The following is a 19,516-nucleotide window of genomic DNA, read 5'->3' as shown; positions in this document are numbered from 1 at the left end:
TGTTCCTGGCATGTGTGGCTTGGCCGGGGGACAGAAGAATTAAGGAAACAGAATTCCAACAGGTCACTGGACAACGTGAGCTGAGCTCTGACTGTAAAGGGTTCATAAGAAAGCATTACACAGCGAGAAGATGAGGTCCGTTTTGAGAGATGGCCAACTTATAAAAGTCTGCCATTCAGCCGTCTTTTTATATCTTCAAAAGAGACTGGTACTTGCTTTTCCAACCACCTGCCACTGAACATATCCGGGAGCCTCCGTCCTCTCTGCAACTGGAAAGAAAACACCCTTGCCTCTTTGGACAACCTTGGCCTAACTGCTTCTCCGTTTCCTGAAAGGACCGCTTGGACTTAGCCGGCCTTTTAAATCCCAGCGAGGGGACAGAAGTGGGACCTGTCACGACAGAGAGGAAGGAAGGAAACGAGGGTTTGTTTCACCTGAGCCAGGTGCCAGGCTCGAGGTGGCTGCCCGGCCTCAACCTGTCTACCGAGCTTCAATCAACCATCGTTAACCTCATCTCACAAACGACGACCCCCGGCTGCTAGAGGCCGACTCACCACCTCGGCTCCTACTGCCATGCGAGGTGGAGCCCACATCTGAAGCCAATGTTTATGCTCTTATCAGTGATGTTTCCTGCCGTTCACCGGCCCCGCCCCCAGCAAGGGTCTGCAGCTCAGGGAGCTCGCCGATGGTCTTGTTTCAGGTCAGTGCGAGGGGTCTGCGGGGCCACAAGGTGAACCCCGCCGGCCCAACGCCTCGATGACCTTGCTGGGTTGGAGCTGCCAGCGAAGCACATGCGAGCGAATCATCTCCAGAGGATCTGGTTGCCAAAGACGTTGTCGAAATGCCTGGCTTTCTCTCTCTCTCTCTCTCTCTCTCTCTCTCTCTCTCTCTCTCTCTGGAATTACGACGAGCTACACGTTTTTCACTTTCTATAGCTCACTTGGGGACATCTCCCAGGCTGCTTACTACGAGGGCGTCACTCTCGAGAAGCTGCCCAAGGCTCGCAGAGCAGTCGCCGGACTTATGCCAACACACCGCGAGCCACAAGGGGACAGGGCACGGACTCATGGCACAGGGCAGAAGGCGACTAGCAGCTTCAACAAATAAAGCGAGGCGGGCCCAGGTGACGGGAACCCGGGCACACACACGCCACCCTTTTGTTCGCATGATACTCAACGCAGGAGCTGCTTCAGAAGGACCCAAGTAAATACTATGCCTACTCATTTATTCTGATGTAAGAAAATTATTTCTGATTTAAGAAAAAGAGATGAAACTCAAGCTACAATTTAGATGTCACAGTATGCTAGAGTTTGTCTTTTCTTTTTTTAAATTTCCATCAATCCTTAATTACATTTTAAAGTAATAATTTAAAAATTATCTCAGCAGATACTACAGTATATTCCTTATTTTTTGCTTTAGTCCAGCTGTGCCTCAGGCCTATGATATATGTCTCTGATGTTTCTTAAACTACCCGGGGGATTTTACAGTTAAGGAATAAGTAAACATATGGGGGCGAATATAAACTAAAATTATATCTATATCTATATATATATCTATATCTATATATACAGATATACTCATTTCTCACATAGTTCTCTGTATTTGGAAAAGCTTCTGACTACAACTAAATAGCCCTGTTAGTGGAATTAGATAAATTCCAATTTTGTTTTGGCGCACTTGGAAATGAAGCTGTCAGTTCACTAATGATGACATTCGATGTTGGGTTTTTTCCTACTGGCGAGGTTGAGCTTTGACTCAGCCATCTCAACCTTTTTAGTAAGGTCCCCTTGGGGTCTGAGATATATTCTTCTCTTGCAAAGATAGCAGCACATCTCTGAAGTGAAATAAAATCCACAATCTTTATTTTTTTAGCACTAAATCCTAGCTCGCCCGTCTTCAACCCCAGAGTCAACTGCAGTTGGCTGAAAGGTGTCTTGGCATTTCTTAGGTTTAGTGAGAATCGTGAAGTCCAAGTCTGAAAATTATTTGTTTTAAATAATAAATCAGGAAGGATTCAAGGCTACACCCCTGTAACAATCACCGTCACTAATATTCAATGTGTTTTCCTGAGTAGGGGGAAGAGGATGAGTAAGGGGGAAGGTTCATGAGCATCATTCATCATTTTAGCTGACGAAAATCTTTGAATCAATCATGGCTCTAATCAGCGGTGCTATATACTGGGGGCAAAACCGACAGGAGAACTGATTTTTTTTACAGGAAAATTGTACAGACCACTGAAACATCCTAACATGGCAAACCGATACGTATTGGGGAGCTAGGGGGGTAGAGTTGCAAATTTAGCAAATGAAAATACACAAGACATTATGCGTAGTATAAGTATGTCTCAAATATTGCATGGGGCATACTTATACTAAAAATCATTTGCTGAGTGTCTGAAATTCTGGGCGTCCGGTATTTTATTCAGCACCCTATAAGAGAGTCAGGTGTAGGGGCCCCGGAAAAGCTGGGCTAACACAGTGGGCTGTGTTCAGCTCTGCGGTCAGGTGGACACCCTGGAACTGAAGATGTCTGTCAGAATGTTTACCTTTACCACGTATCCCCGACTACAAGACTGCTACTCCCTTCTACGGGCTCCCTTTCCTCTCCGCCAGATAATTATCGCGAGCTTACCATGGGGCTTGGACTGTTCTAGGAGCTGAAAACAACGAGGTGAATGAAACTCTGACTTAAAGAAAGAATGAAATGAACAAGTGGACGGAAGCGTGCTACAAAAGCCAACAGAGTAGGGACGGCAAGTCCAGGGGCTTGGGAGGGACCCGCTGCTGTAGACCAGGCAGTCCTCAGGCTTCTAAATTAAGACACGGAGAATGTGTGAGAGCGCGAGGAGTGTGGAAGAGCGAGCGGGGGAGGGAGAGGGGACAAGGAGATGAGAGAAAAACGGAGTAGTCGCCTGACATTCTCAAAACACAGCACTGGAGCCATTCGGTGCAGAAAGCATACAGCCCTCGGGCCCACCGTGCAGCTCGGGACACATCCAAAGGAATGACCACTGCGCCGCCCCTTCAGGACGCCTGCCGGTGTATTCTGGGGACATCACCGTTAACACTGTCTGCAGACTGTGTTAAGAAGGTACGCCTGTGCCCGGGGACCCAGCCCGCCCTGCCCAGCGGCAGGGCCAGCAGGAATGCGTGGACGTTGACTGACCGACACTCGCCATCAAGGCAAGCCGTGGAGTGTTGTCTCCACCCGGGACATGTTGGAAATAACGTTCCCACGGCTCCCGAATCCCTTCCCCCGTTCCGAAGGACCAGGACAAGTATCTGATCCTGGGCTGCGGTCACGCGGCACCGACCAGAACCAGGAACCTCGCCACCATTTATCAGTTTACAGCAGGGGGCATCGCGCCATCGGCTCGCACCCGGAGTGCTAAGGAAGGACTTTTATGTTTATAACCATAAATAAATCAATTTTTAAAAATTTGCAACAAAATGTCTCTCTTTAACACAATGCCTATTTTTTAAAAAAATATTTTAAGAAAGGAAGCACAGCCCACGTGAACCTGCAGAACTGTCCTGCTCTTTGGCACCCAGAAGTGCGGATATGCAAATAAGGGCCCTCACTTTTGCTGCGTCTACCTTCCATTTCAATCAGGTTCCTTCCTCCCAGGATAGCAACGGGTCTCACGGAATGAAGCGAGTTGAAATCAACGCCTTTTCGCACGAGAAAACCCACACTCTTCAGTTCTGAATCATACTCCTAACGAGGGGGACGATCTCAGATAGCCCATCGCTCACAGCCACCATCCGGAATCTGCACGTGATCCTTTGAGGAACCACGACCGCATCGAAGTGTGAAAGAAAGAATGAGGACCGCGAAACCTCGGGTCCAAGGGGCCTGACACGTCCTCAGACAATCGCCTGAGTTGTCGACCTCCCCTGGAAGTGGCCTGCGTCCAGGCAGCCGCTCCCGCGCGGGCCTCTCTCCCGCGCCTCCGTTTCTTCGCGGCCAGCGCCCGGCGCCCGGGAGGCTGCACCCACGCCCTCCGGTGCCATGCGGGCACATCCGTCCTTCGGCTGCACCTCCCTTATTTTAAGCCAGTGGCCATTGAACCGCTCAACTGTTCTCTAGGATGAGCATGTTGATCCTCCTGTGACATCTACAGGGTCCCCCAAGTCTAGGTCGCCTCGCATGGACACGTTCAGAACGTGAGCCTTGCTGTGCGGAAACCGGAACTGAACACTTCGGAGGTGGTCGGATCCACCTAGAGCAGGATGACATCGTTGAGGCCGGTGGGTCACCCACGGCGGCTCGAACCACACCGTCCGGCCGCAGGGTCCGAGTCCCCCCGGTGCCGGACAGGCGCATGAGTCTGGGCTGAGTCTGGGCTGAGTCTGGGCTGAGTCTGGGCTGAGGCCGAGCCTCTGCCTCGCGGGGCGCGGCAGGTCCTGCCCCACACACGCCCCAGCGACTGGGTCTCCGGACGCCGGGAGGGAAGGGGGCTGACATGTCAGCGCTCTCTCCCACTTCTGGGCCGCTTGTGGGTTTAACGAGCACGTGTGACATCCATTTCCTCACTCAGATCGGCAGCGAGTGAGTCGAAAGGGGCAAATCTGAGGTCGGGGGACGCTCCCCCCATGTCGGCCCCTCTCCACGGGCCCGTGGCAATCTCAGCACTTGCCGAGAACGACGGAAGGCTGCCGGGGCGGCTTCGAAGGCCGTCCCGGCGCCTCGCGCGGCGGTGCCCCTGGCAGGCTCCCGGCTGTCCGCGGCCCCCGTGGCCCTCCCCTCGTCTCCTCTCCATGCTTGTCCTTCGCCCAGTCGGGCTCCCCCGGACCTCGTCCGTGGCTCCTGACCTCTGACCCGCACTCGGGACTGGCCTGCGGTAAGGCGCGTCTCGCCCGGGCCCCACAGGCGACCGGGGGTCCTGAGTCCGCCCGGCAGCGCCCCCTCTCTGGGTCGACACTCGCCCGTTAACCGGCACTTCAGGCTGCGCCGCCGTCCAGGCCATTTCTCTACCCTTCTCCTGAAGACGTTTTCAGCTGCTCCCTCAAATATCTTCCTGAAATCCTGATACGGAGCATCTGTGACGTTTTCCATTCCCCAATCAAAGGACTGTCTTTAAAAGCTTCGATCATATTTCTGGCAGGAACGGTTCTTCACAAACCTATGCCAGCTCCGCTGGGGCAGAGAATGCCAGTTTAACAACTGACAAACCTTTTAATTAATCCTTTTCAGCATCGTGCTGGGAATGAGGACAAGTTCACTGGCCTGCTTTTCTAGGAAACTACCTCTCTCTTTGTCTGAAAACCAAAACATTTGCCAAGTTCCAAGCACGGGCCTCCTCTCCTGCTCTCCTCGATTCCTGGGTTGGGCAGCAGTGTGGAGCTCAGTCTGTCACTTCTCCCGGTTCCCGGGGGGCGGGAGCGGGGGACAGGTGACTCTTCAAGGCCAGGGGTGACAACGAAGGGCCCTCTCATGGTCTTCTCACCTCCCTCAGCCTTTCTGTGCTTCATCTGCTATAGGAAACACCTGAGGCCCCGGGCAGCAGGGCCGGCCGCTCCCCGTTCACTCTGAGCAGTACGAGAAACGCACACCTCCCTGGTCTTCAGCATCTTCCATCGGCCTCATCTCGAACCAGCCTTGTCCCCCTGCTCCCCTCCTGGACGGTGCCGGCTTCTCTTTCACGCCCGTCCTGGACCGTGCGACTTCCCCTCCTGTCGGTGCCCTTCCGGATACGGCCCCTCGCAGGGCGGCATTTTGCACAAGGCCCTCGTTTCTTTTTCGTCAGGATTCAGTGTATTAGCAGGATTACATTGTCGAATGATTATCTCTCGCGTCGGCTTCCTTTTCTGAAACGGACCATCGAATTTATCTCTGAACGCTTTGAAATCTGTCTTCCAAAAACCGTGGTTGTACAGACAGTAGGTTAGCTACTGTGATCAAGGCCGGTGTTCGCATGTCCCCCGGGACATACTTGGTCGTGAGGACGCTAGACTGTGCCTCTGTGATGGGTTCCCACCAGCACCTGGACAAACAGGCATCGTTTTCCCCACGTTTACAGACGGACTCAGGGAAATCCGGCCTGTGGCCCAGAGCCACCCAGTGAGTAAGTGGCAAGAAAGGCCCAGCTCTGGCGGCTCCAGACCCCAGGCGCTTCCTCGGCCCTACGCTGCCGCGATCTCTCTGAAAAGCTCTTTTTCTCCCTTTACTACTTCTTTTCCTATGTCTGTGCATAGTATTTACTTTTTTTCCTAACTGTATTTTTAATTTTGACCTTTATGTATGTATTGAGGTATAACCGACATAATATTATATTAGTTTCAGGTGAAAAAGTATACTCTTTGCAGTGTGCGATTTTATATGGCAAACAGAATTCTTCTATATTTTTAGGAATTTTAAAAAATGCCCAGATTTAGGGTGATAGGTGATTTTATTTTTTCACACTTACCTCTATCTTACACTCTTTCTACAGTATGCATTAAATGTATGGTTTTTTAAATAGAAATAAAAACAGAAATAGAATCTGAACATTCCAAGACCCAATTTTATCTCTAAAATGGGACAGATACTCTTCCTCCCTTAACATTTAGTAAAAGTAAAATGAAAGTTACAAAAGGGAAGTTCTGCAAAACGCAGAACCTTCATGACTGAAATTTTATTATAAATTATAAATTACCATAAAAACAGAGGCACCAGGTCGGCTGGACTGAGACAGGGGTGTGCCGGCCTGCACAAGCGTAGGCCTCCAGGGGGGTCTCTGCTGACGCACCCCTTGGGCTCGCATGTTAGCTGTCAGACGTGCCTAGGAGTGGGGTCTCGCTCCTGAAGGCCTTTGGTTTACATCCCTTGCCCTTATCAGCCTCCACACGGGAGCAAATGTGAGGCGTATGCACGCGTATACAGAGGACCCGGGCCCCCCCGGCCTCAGCAAATTCATTAACTAACCAAGGAGAACACTTGGAGAGTTTTCCTAAGCATATTCTAACAACTTATGTTGATTAAATGAGCACTGTGCAAAATTTAAGTTCGCAAAGTGGAGCATGGTCTCAAAGGAACTGGACGCTTGTCAGGCGTTGGCAGAAGCCTGTCCAAGGCTACACAGTAATGACGGAGTCCCAGACCGTAACCTAAACCCTCTGTTTTGAAAACTTAATCTGAATTGTTTTTAGATAAACTCCTGAGTCAGTTGAAATTGCTTAATTCTCGTCAAGGCAAGTCTGCTTAGAAATCAGATGCTTATAGTATATAGTACAAATGGGAACACTTTTTCTCAGTCAAACAGTTATGTAGATTTAAATGCATATTTCTTAGTTTTAAAAGTTATATAGATCAGTGGCTTGGCAGCTGGCTGGAATAATTCTGAAATTTAAAAATCTGTAGGGTGCATCTGTTAGCAGTTTTGGGTTTCTACCGCAGACTAACAATTTGGCGATAGCAAGCTGTCTTCCAATTAATGTTCCAGAGAACATTTCATTTCAAGATTTTTAGAACGGGAGCCAAGATTTTCTGGGATTCAGCTATATGAAGCATCATCACAGTTTTCGCCTTGTATCAATTCTTCACATCCCGGGTTAATACGCAATACGTCTTGAAAAATGTTTTGTTTGCTTTTCTAAAAGGCTTAACTGAGACTCTTTAATCGGTGAGCTGCCTTTCATCTCTCCTAACCTAATGGATAAAAACATTAAAACCCACCATAAAAAAAAACAAAAAAACAATAACAACAAAAAAACATTTAAAGCCACCACCACGTGATATTTACATCATTCCCTCTCTCAAAATTACGCACCTTTTCCCTTGCGTTTTACCTTTAGGAAACTCGGACTCGGACCTTACAAAGGCTCACCGTCCCGTTCAGTTGTCTTAGGCTCGCTCCCCCGCCCCGGGGCCATCTCTGTGTAAGGTCACACCCCCTACCATCTCCAAAAACCGTGAGACTAACCTTCCTTATGGAGCCTTTCGGACGGAGCCCTCTGAGCCGCCAGACCGGGGTCCCATGGAGTCACATGCAACAGTGGGTACACACTGGTGTTCACGCTTTCCTGCCCTCTGTTACTACGACACCCGGAGCTTCTAAACGGATGACAGCGTTTATTCTCTAGCACCCAACACAGTGCCTGGACACTCAAGCATCTGTCGGGTGAACAAATAAATAAACAAAGCCTAAAGCCAAACGATGACCAATACGTGCTCATTCTTTATAGTTAAAACGTTTCCCTTTTCTGTACTATTTCAAAGAATAATGGAGGAACTCTGAAAATCTATATACTAATACTTTTCTTTTTTTAATTTGAAAACTGAAAAAAAAAAGTCTCAACACTCTGGCATTTTCTGCCTCACCTTAGAGCTTCTGGTTTATAATTTGTCAGCTTTATGGAACTATAAGCTATGGGCGTGGGACATATGAATATGGGACTAATGTCTTCCTCAATTTCTTATCAACGATAAAACCTGTGTAATGTCACATAGAAGCAGCAAATAATTATTTTGAGAAATGCCTAGAAATCTGGGCAGGACATTCTTTACTTTCCCTGAACAAACAAAAGAGAACAAAACAGATAAAGATTTTATATGTATACACACACACACACACACACGCACACACATATACATAAAACTGTTGCTAGGATTAGCACAGGTACAAGGAGTGAAATACAGAGAAAGCGAGGAGCGGGATATGTGCACGAACCTCTTGGACAGAAAAAGCAGGAGGTGCCGACCCAGGCAGGCCCCCCCCATGGGCTACCGTGAACAGCGCGGTGGCCAGGGAGAGTTAGGTGGGGAATGTTGTAAGGTGACTGGTCATTTGGTCTCTGGGACAGTCAGCAGTCAAATGTTTATAGCTCTCGGAATGCTAATCCTCTGCCGTGTGAAGCCCGATATATGTAGGCAGTTAAAAACGGTAACATTTTTTGCCAAAGTTGTTGTCTAACACCATCTATACGGGAACAGAACAGGTATTGGGTCAAATTCCCTTCCTTTGAGCTCTAGGTTGGGAAGTGTATTTTTACCATTACAGCATAATGTCTACTGAAATGCCTAAAATACGTGGCAGGTACTCAAAGCATGCTTTCTTACTAAATCCTCAACCTTCAGAATATCCCAGGACTGCTTCCGGCGGCCATGATGGAAGGAGTCTTCATTCTGCTGCCGAAGATGCTCTGTCCTTGGAACAGACTGTACCAGGCAGAGGTTTAACCCTGACATGCGGGCTACATTTCAGAACCCTGGGGACGCGAGTCTCATCGTAGCGGATGCCACCAACGGCACACTAACCGAGCATATGCTGGCACTGTCTCAAGAACGAGGTCACCGGGTAGCCTCACATTTTTGCAGGACAGGTGCTAAGGCCGCCTCCTGCATGAGGAACGGGCTCCGGGATGTGAGGAGGACGAGGCGGGCGGCAGAGCCGGATCTGAACCCCCGTCTTCCAATGCTCTTTCTACTCTACGCCAGGGACTGTGAAAATCCAGAACCTGGGTGTGGCATCTGTTCCAGAAGAACGCCACTTCCCCGGCTGTGACTGTTAAGAAATGTCAATTAACGTGAGACACTAACTCCTTGCCCCAAACCAGAGGCATCATGGCTAACGCACTATTGTTCGCAAAGCAGGCAGAGTAAGAAGAAATCCCAGGTCACTTTCCCACCGCCCTCCTTCCCCTCAGAGGCTCTTTCCCACCAGGAGAATAGAAAGCTAATACCACCTCGTGCACACACACCTGCCAAGCAGCAGGGAACAAACCTACAGGCCACGCCCACTTCCTCACCGTCAGGGCTTTTTTGCATTGTGTGCCGCATTCCACCAGCAAGTATTTGCAGTGACTTAATCTCCAACCACATCCACTGCCCACGGCCCTCACACAGGCCACTCCGTCCTCGCCCTGCCCCTGAGGGTGACTGTGGGTCACTAACCAGCACGCCTCCCAGCAAGCACCATCTACCCCAGTTAGCCTCTGCTAGTCCCACCCAACATTACCACCCTGGGTCCTGCCTCATTACCTCGAGCTGTGGACCTTGCTTCCCGCTCTACTAGGTCCTGTTTCTACATTCTACATTCCACTACGGAGGTGCAACGCCGTTTAAAAAAAGAAAGGGGGGGAGAGAGAGAACGTCCCACCCCAAACACAAACACGCACGGTGTTTCCGTGCCGCGGCCGGCCGAGCGGTTTTTCTAGTAAAGGGAGGAGCTCGTTTACTTAGTGCTCCCTTACATTTCGTAAATGCAGCCAAGGCTAAGCGTTAATGCAGACGGTCAACCTAATAGAGCACTGACAATGGTAGGCGATGAACGTTTTCAGCTAAGTAAAATGAAGAGTGGCAATTTTAAATAGACTTTCCTTGGGGAACAACAAGGAATGTTCGGGGCTTTCCAAAAAAGTGCCCTTCATAAACCGCTTGCTGCCAAGTGTTTCCTGGCTGCCCAGCTGCCCTGGAGAGTGACGGTGACCGCTAATGGCCTGCTGGGTGACCGTGGATACCCGGACTTGGGAGACAGGTCAAAATGCGACCCACACTCAGATCCCACTTAGATTCTCGAAGGACCATCGAACCCGACATATACAAAATAGCTTCTGTTTGATCATCAGACAGGAATAGATAGAATCCTCGCACGCACACACGCACGCACACACACACACGCACAGGCTGACGTAACATGAAAAATGAAACATACACCCTAATAATTGTAGTCTAGAACTGTGTGAGACTTAGGGGGCGGAGCAGGATGTGACTGCTTCTAGACGGGGTTACTAAAGGTCGGAAGGTCGGAAGTGATCTTTTAGGGAAAACTAAAGTTCGCTCTGGGGTTTATCGCCTTCCAAAGCAAAAACCAAGCTCTTGTCCTTTAAGAGGTAAGGTCAAATACTCCTTTTCCCTATTATCCAGGAATCCTTCCCGAATACCCCCACGGTCCCCTGCAGGCCAGATCCTTCCCACCCACAGGCCTCACACCGATTCTCTCCTCCTGTCCGCCCTCAAAGCCAGCTTGGGGCTCGGCCCCACAGGGATTCCCGCCAGGCCGCCCTGTCGGCAGGCACCTGGGGTGGGTAGGGGGGCAGGGGCTCCTAAAATGTTATTTAGAGATTTTTATGGCTCTGGTGTACAGGAGGCTTCCAAAGAAGCAGCTAAAGAAAACAACAGCGCTCCAGTGCGCACCAGGCCCGAGCTGGCCAGGACCTGCACGGGTTCCTGCCGCCCCGAACAGCCCTGTGGGAAACGTGCAGCTGTGACATTCCTGTCCCCCGTGACCGGCTCCAGACACCGAATGTGACTCAGATCAACCTCAGAGGCCCGCGTATTTAACAGGACATGATAACGCCTGCTTTACATGGAACAATCTTTGCAAAGTAAAAACAGCCTTGCTACGGCTTTCATTCAACAAAAAAATAAAGTTTCTTAATCACGCTGGAAGAACTTCGAAGTGTTTTCAAATGAAAAAGATAATTAAGTAGCGCACATTCAGAAAGTCATTCCGGGGTAGAGAGAGAAGAATGGTACTCAACATTCTACATATGCAAGAAAGTCAAGGCCACAGCCACATCCCTCGTATGCCCAGAATTTAAAAAGTTGGTTCCTTGAAAATCCACCAGAAAAAAGTAAATCAGCTTGATAGTTAGATGTGAATTTCTCTTCTAGTTGTGTTTAGACTTAAGTACTAACTTGGAAAGAAAACAGATGACCTGTCTATAATAAACATTAAATCTCAGTTATCTACAATGTTGAGAAATGGGATATTCCATGTAATTTTTCAGAACCATGATTACACACGGAACATAAATCAGGCTCCATCCTCAATGGCACATCTGGACACAGTAAAATGCAAGGCCTTTGGCTTATCATTCCTGCTCTCAGTTTTCTGTCTTATCTCACAGGTAAAGCTACCAGCCCTTACTGCTTGCTGCCGTCTGCTCTACATTAGAGGCTCGTCCAGTTGCTGGACTGGATGGTGAAATTTCTTGCTCTACCAGGATCTTGTCAGCCTCCTCTCTGTAATTACTGTAGATTAGCAAAACAGGTGACCAAGACTTCGAGCATTCCTAGACGTGAACCTGAGTTTGTTCCCTTATGAACGCATGGGCGTCTAAGAATCCTGTCTGCGTTCATGCAGACGGGAGCAAGCTGGACCTGCAGGCCCTGTCCCTCGATCTGCCCGTGCACACATACAGAAGGCCTCCAACTCCCAGATGGCCTGCTGGTCCCCAACAACAAGACCGGGAACCCGCTTCCTTGACACATGCCCCTCAACTGACTGACTCCCCTGGCCACGACCTCTTCACCTGCCCAGACCTGACGTCCTGGGCCCAGCCCTTCCCATCCTATGAGCGCCTCTGAACAGACCTCATCACGACGGCTGTGGCTACTCAAGAGCCTTGGACACTCCCTTCCCCGTTTTCACTGGCTGTTTGGGAACAGCGAAAGGTCCTGGGCAAGCGGCTTTAGATAAGGCAGGGGTCCTGGTAAGCACCTGAGAGTGCGAATGGTTTTGGAAGTAAACCATTAGTTCGTTTTTCTCCCACGCGTTTACCACAACGGGCACTCCGACCGCCTCTCTGAAGGAACTGCTATCACGAACAGTACGGCAGGTGTGAGGCACAGCCAGTGCACACTCATTCAGTGACTCCCAAGTTCTTCCGGCTGTTTTTCACACACAAACACCACCCTGAATTTATGATCCAATGGTCTGAGGCTGGGGAGAATACAGCAGTCTGCAGACTATACCTCTACGGCTCACGTCTTCCGTTCACAGAGTGGAAGGGAAGTGTCGCAGTCACCTGCTTATGCAGGCGGACAGAGAGCCAAACCGGACAGTTCCCGTCACATCCCGAGGACAGAGCTGGGCCTCCGCGTTCGCCGTTGTATCGCCCTTGCCCCCCGAGGGACGGAGCGCGGGGCAGGCACGCTCACCGAGTCTCGGCAAGCGTTAGGTCCATGTCTAACCCCGGGACGTCGGCTACCTGGCGTCAGTCTTCACACGCTCTAGGAAGCTGCTCGTCCTGCCTTCTGCCACGAAACTCTGCAGATTAACCCGCCGAGTTCTGATGACTCGATTCCCCTTTCTAAATCGCTCCGATTTCACGTGTCGTACGACTGGTGACTACTGCACCTTACCCATTAGGTTTTGCGAGTTAAAAGTTTGATGACCGCACAATTTATCGTCCATGGAAGAGCAACTTTCAAAGCGTGAAAAGATGCACAATGCTACCTGCACTGGGAAAACGGGCGTGAACCGGGGCTCCCCGGGGCAAACCGGGACGTGGTCGCGCTAGTTTTAAGCACGGTATTAAAGACTCTCTACTCAACCAAGACGAACTCCGACTACGTATCACGGACCTCTCTGGAGCAAGGCTGAGGAACCGTTACGTGTGACAATGGCATGGCATGGCAGTGTCCTGTTGAATTTCGGGTCCTGTCATTCACAGGCACAGATGCTCGAGGGAGAAAGACCGGCAGATTTACGGGACCCTGCTGCAGGACTGCTGCAAGGTAAAACAGTTTGCACTGATCGGGAGTATAAAATATTTTTCAGAGAATTAAATTATTATAAGATTTCTCCCCTATATAAATGTATCCTTTTCTCAGTAACCAGGCAAGGTTCCTGGGCCAGAATCTTTTAGCCAAAAAATGTCCCCCTACGGGACCTTCACTGAACGTAAATTAACGGGAAGATAAAAAGTCGGGGGAACCGGAGTTGACATTGTTAGTTACTATGTAAAACTTTTGAATAGAAACACACATTTCTCAAAATGTTTTTCTATTTATACTCGGGGGGCCTTTACTTTCAGTCATTTTGCTCTATAGGTATAAATCTTACTTAGGGAAATAAATTCTAGCAGAACCCATTATACCTCAGATTTTTTTTCTTCCTAATTAATTTTAATTTAAAAAGTGGGATTTCCCCTACTAGAAAAATATAGTAGAACAAATAAAATTTAGTGAACTACTTTACCACGGGATTTTTCTCTAATGCTTAACTGGACGATCGACACTTTACTGTTATTGTCACAGCCTTATTGTTTCGCCACAAAGCGAACAATGCGACTTTTGGGCCCCAGAATAGAGACACTAACTGCTGTGGTTTCGGCTAATAAGGCCTGAAGGAAAATTCGAGTACAAAGTCAACACTAGTCCTCGATTCTTGCTTTTAAAAGCAAATTTTTAATTATAAAAAGTCCTGGCTTCCAGGAGAATATTTATCATTATACTTTCTATATAAAACTACCTAGAGAATTCTATCATACCCATTTTGGAAAACCAGCGCATTGGGGGGAAAATGGGTAAATCAAAGATGCTGATAAAAAAAATAGATACGTATGTTTTTTATAAATAAAAAATATCTATGATGTCATTTTACCAATGTCTCTTGCATTGTTTTCTCATTTTTATAAGAGGTGTCTAAGCATAAAGAGGTGTTTTATATGTATGCTTTTGGAGAAAAAAAAAAATCTCTTTACTTACAACTGATTTTATTAATACTTCTAAAAACATTATCTTTCTTGGTTGTTCACTACAATATTGTAGAACCTCGAATTCTCTATTTCCACATTCCTTCATAATAAAGGGAACATGAAAAGTGAAACAGAGAAAACACCTTTTTATTTCTCTGTTAAATATGACAAATATGAACACCCCAACTGGGCCATTAATTTCAATTCAAAAAATGTTTATTAGGAGCTGGGCATGGTCAGGCATTTTGCCAAGCACCAGAGATAAAAAGTCACATAGCAGTAATACCTAAAAATTAGCTCGTGGATATCAATCACTCAACTGGAAAAAGTTGGCTCTAAAACTTTCCGATACTGATGAAGGTGTCTAGAATGATCAGTGGGTAGGAATTATCTAGCAAAGTAATTAGGAGCAAATACCTCATATTGTGACAAACGCTATGACTAAAAATTGACATATGCATGTACGGAACTCCTACGCTTGCTCTACTATCATTAGTTTGCAAAATCTCTCTCTTGTTCATTTCCATCATGAATGACTTATTATTAATTAATGTCATTCTACTTAAAAATCCGCATATAAAAGCGTTCTGCAAAAATGATATCAAATCCTGCATAGATCTTAACTTTCTTAACTAGAATTCAAGTTTACAGCTGTTCATGGTTATAGTTTGAGTTTATACTAAAGTATTGTATTGAACTGCATTTGAGTATTTCTCATGTTCCTTAGCCCAAAATGCTATTAAAAAAAAAGATACTTAACTAAACTGAACCCTTTGGTCATTGCCTGCCCACTTTATTCCTTACTTAAAAGCTATTGAACACAAATGCCTTCAACTTAAAAATTTTTAAAGATGCGGTTTTCATACATATTTAAATATACAAGAAACCCAAATACAATTTTGAAAGATATTCCCAAAATGTCACATACAGCTGTAAAACATAGCTTAAAAAAGATGAGAAAGACAACAAAGAAAGGCCTTGCAGGACAGAGAGCACGCCTAAGCTCTCAGGAACTTTTTGTTTGTCTGTTTGCTTTAGGCAAGGCAACCCTTAGTTGACCTCATAGATTGCAAGGACCTTGTCAGCTTACAATCCATTATTATTATTATTATTATTATTATTATTATTATTATTATTTATGCCTAGAGCACCTGGTCTTCCTAGGTGGTCTCCCATCCAAGTACTAACCAGGCCCGACCCTGCTTAGCTTCCGAGATCAGATGGGATCGGGCTTAGCTCTCAGGAGCTCTGAAGTGGGTCAGAGACAAAATTATCCAGGGTGAAATAGGCCCACGTGGTGAACATCAGTCAAGGTACACATGAGCTTTAAATTCCTGTAACTATAATCTCCCTGTAAATTCGATTAAACTAAAACTTAATCTTTAATTACTAGGCAAACTTAACATTTTTTAGATTACAACTCGCTAGGTTAGTATCGATCAAATAAATGAGTCGAACACGACATTCCTTTTACTTGTCAAGCTTAAATCGAAGATCTTGAATAAAAATAGATTCTACATTTCGTAATCCACCAACTGTCCTCTTTCTAAAATCTTCGTAGCTAAGAACGTGGCAGAAGTGAAATCAGATGGAGAAGATGTGTGTGTGTGTGTGTGTGTGTGTGTGTGTGTGTGTGAGGAAGGCACAATAAATTAACTTTAAACGTAATTTGGTTGATAAAATATTTTCCGACAATGCATTTCCATTCTTTAACTTGATGTAACATTCTCAACGCTGTGCCTAGTGAATAGATAAATGCCGAGCACTGGCCAACGCGATTCTATCGGCCCCCGGTGCCCCTCTCCAGCTCGTTACGTGCCACGCCTGACAGGAACTCCCTCATCTCATGACGAGCAACACCAATGTGAGCAGGCAACCTGAATATTTCTGAAAGGATCGAAGCACACTGTGATCATTAGCAAGATCAAATACTACTTGAGGCAAACAAAGCGAACAAACTCTAAATCCGAAAAGCGACAGCATGGAATTTAAACACACAGTATGCAGCTCTAAAGAAAACGTCACATCGTAGACAGCGAAGGAAAAAGACAAGCTCTCGGTAATGTCCCGTCATGGAGTTGGCTGCAAACCGTCTTGATCCAAACTGCACAGGGCAGATGTTAAGGGCACAGGACTTATCATCAGACACCCCTGGGTTAGAACCCACCTTCTGCCCACAACGTCTGTATAACTTGGACTAAACTGTGTGTATCATCCGTGACGTAAAATAACGGCGCCTATTCTTGCCGGATAAATAATCTACGTAAAGGGTCCAGTCTATCAGGTTCTCCATACGGAATGCTCATCACTATCATTTCACAGTAACACTGACATCCACGTGATGATAATGCTGGCAACGTGCTTGTTCCAATGCTCCACGATTCTGGGGGTGAGGAGCAGGGAGGGAGGGAAAACAGGGGGAGACAGCCTTTCTAGGTCCCTGGAAAAGTCCCAGGAGACCAAGGCCACTGGCGAAATCCCTACACACACTCAAGGACATCAAGCCATCGGTCAGCGTCTTGGCTCTCCTGAGATGCTAGCCTTCTGATCAATGAGGGATGCAAGATAAAATACTGGACGTCCAGGTAAGTTTGAATTTCAGACATATCTCTATTAAAAAGTCATTTGTTGTTCATCCGCTATCCAAATTTAACTGGCGTCCTGTATTTTTACGGGCAAAACCAGGCGATTCTGACTCTGCCTCTCTCGTCTTCGCTTAGAGAGCCCGAGGGGATTGTTTTACCAGCAGTTCCCACAGACTGAGAACGCGGTGTCTAGCAGTGCGACAAACAGCACCATTCATTGACAAAATCTTTAAGTTTCTCCAAACTCCCAAGGAATTTTTACTGTGGCGTCATTCGATAAACATGCTGAGTAGCTGGTACCTGCACTCTTGCTTTATAGCCGAGGAAACCATGGCAGAGGGATGGGCTGTCACCATCTTACACCTGCTGCTAACCTCAGTCCCCACGAGCCTTGGCCCACGAGCAGATTCTACATAGCCTCCCTCGACCGAGAGGATCTGAAGAAGTTTTATTTTGCGTTACGAAACAAAGCACGTTAAATATGCTTTTGCAATCCCCTCCCCTATACTCCGAGTTCTCATTCCTGGAGTAGATAATCTGTCAAGTGCCTGCCGGCTCTCATTTGCTTTGATCTGTGATCTATTAAGTTGCTAAGTCCCAAGGCTCATTTGTTTAGGAACCTCAAACAGGGTTTGCACCTCCTTGCACCCCATCGTGCGAGGCAAACGCTACTCCGCTGAAGGAATGTGGGGACCCGCAGAGCTTGTCAGAGCCTGTCACTACAACCTCGTGGTAGCCCGCCACACCTTACTTCCTTCAACATCAGACTCCGGTTATTTGGGGCTGGCGGAGACCTGGGTTGGCTCATTCACTACCCAGTCAGTCACCACCTGGCCGGAGTGGTTCTTTGAAGGCCATTTGGGCTTCCCTCTGCACAGGGCGCCCGGCCTTTCCTCCAGAGACGTGTCTCCTCCACCTCCGTCCTTCCAGGCAGAGGGAACAGAGCACCCGAACCACGCGCTGCCAATATTCACGAAGGATATTCTAATTTGCCACGTCCCTCTGGTCCTGGCTGCTGATACTTCCCGATGGCTGCTCTTTCTCTCTGTACTTTCCTCATGTTGATGTACAACGATGCTCTCTATTTTAGAATAAGTAAGATGGTAGTTGCTGTGGCTTTTCTTGGCTTTATCTCACATCCGGCCCATTATCATGCACACACCTAATAAACTGTATGCTTTACTGAAAGTCCAGTACTTGCTAACGAAGAGAGGGAGGCTGTAAATCTAAAGACAGCCCCGTAACAATATTGGCGCTACTCCTCCTCCGTACAGTCTTAACAATCTTATTCTCTCGAATCTAGATAATAATGAAAATAACAACAGCTTACCACGAACTAAGTGCTTACCGTGTGTTAGTCCTACTCTGAGTGTCATGTTGTACTATTAAGTGCCGTTATAAACCCTCTCAAGCAGATGAAGAAACAGAGGGACTGAGTGGCTTGCCCAGGGTCACACGACTATGGACGTGCCCGATGTCAAAAAAAAAAAAAAAAAAAAAAAATAGAGCAACTGAGTAATTGCCCAATGTCACAGAAAAGTTTGGCTCCAAAGTTATACTCTGCAACCCCACAATATCCTAATGCCCCAATTTAAAAATATTTAGTTAACATTTTATACAGATAATAGGTCTGGGCAAAAGGAAAAGGGTACAGTGAAAAAAAAAATAATTGAAAGTAATCCAAATAGTATTTTTGGCCATTTTCTGAGCCTCCATAAAAGAAATACATCTTGGCACAATGTCATTCTGGAGAACTAAAATAAGTTAGAAAACTGATGTTTTAACTCCAAATCTGATTCATTAAACTTATAAAGCACATGGAAAACACTGAAAAGTAATGATTATTTTTATCTTAAAAAACAAACAAAGAAACGAACCTGTAACTTAGACTTATTACATAGATGATAATACATTCCAGTAAAAGGTCCCTCTGTCTCCTAGCCATGAGGCCGTCTAGATAAATTAATTCAACATTCTGAGTTCGCCACACATAGGAGATGCTGATACAGCTGGGAGGAACGGAACGGTTAAAATGCGGCTGCGTGTAAGAGCCGGCCAGCATCACGCTGCACGACATGCCGTGTTGCGCCAGGGTTTGTGTGTGTGCACTGAGGCGGGAGGGATCCACATGCACGACCAGTTTAAAAGCCTGAGTGCAGGTGTCTGGGTGCTAACAAGGTGCATTCTTTCAGGGAATACCTCAGTCAGCATCGTATTTTACACCCTTTGCCTCAGAACTTAATGGAGAAGACATTCCAGTGGATGGCCCTCTGATTGTTCTGGGGACTCCCTCCAACCACCCCCGCCCTGGCCAAGAAATGCCAGATGTCTATTAGACGACACATTTGGATAATAGTCCCCACCACCACCCTGGCCTCAGATCGTCTACCTGAAATAGACTATGGTAAACTAGAACCAAAATGTCTCATTAAAACTGGCTTATCCCACCTACTAACAGGCAAAGACTATGTGGACAATTGCTTAGGGGTATGGAGCTTAAAAGTATATAGCGAAAATAAAAATTTT

The 19,516-nt window shown here is 47.2% G+C and overlaps 1 protein-coding gene across 4 annotated transcripts in view; it reads right to left on the bottom strand.

Annotated features, from left to right (window-relative positions):
- SCAF8 (SR-related CTD associated factor 8) overlaps nt 1-19,516 on the bottom strand; it is a 190,745-nt gene that overhangs the window by 67,241 nt on the left and 103,988 nt on the right. The window contains exon 22 of one of the 4 annotated variants that reach the window (XR_004951421.1): nt 7,904-8,094. The exons of the other annotated variants lie outside the window; for them this stretch is intronic. The gene's annotated coding sequence lies outside the window, so the exon portion shown is untranslated. The remainder of the gene's footprint in view (nt 1-7,903; nt 8,095-19,516) is intronic. 4 annotated transcript variants of the gene reach the window in all.

Source organism: Rousettus aegyptiacus, unplaced genomic scaffold, assembly GCF_014176215.1.
Source record: "Rousettus aegyptiacus isolate mRouAeg1 unplaced genomic scaffold, mRouAeg1.p scaffold_m13_p_1, whole genome shotgun sequence".
Classification (NCBI taxonomy): domain Eukaryota; kingdom Metazoa; phylum Chordata; class Mammalia; order Chiroptera; family Pteropodidae; genus Rousettus; species Rousettus aegyptiacus.
The sequence above is the reverse complement of the archived record's forward strand: the minus strand, read 5'-3'. Positions and strand labels throughout refer to the sequence as shown.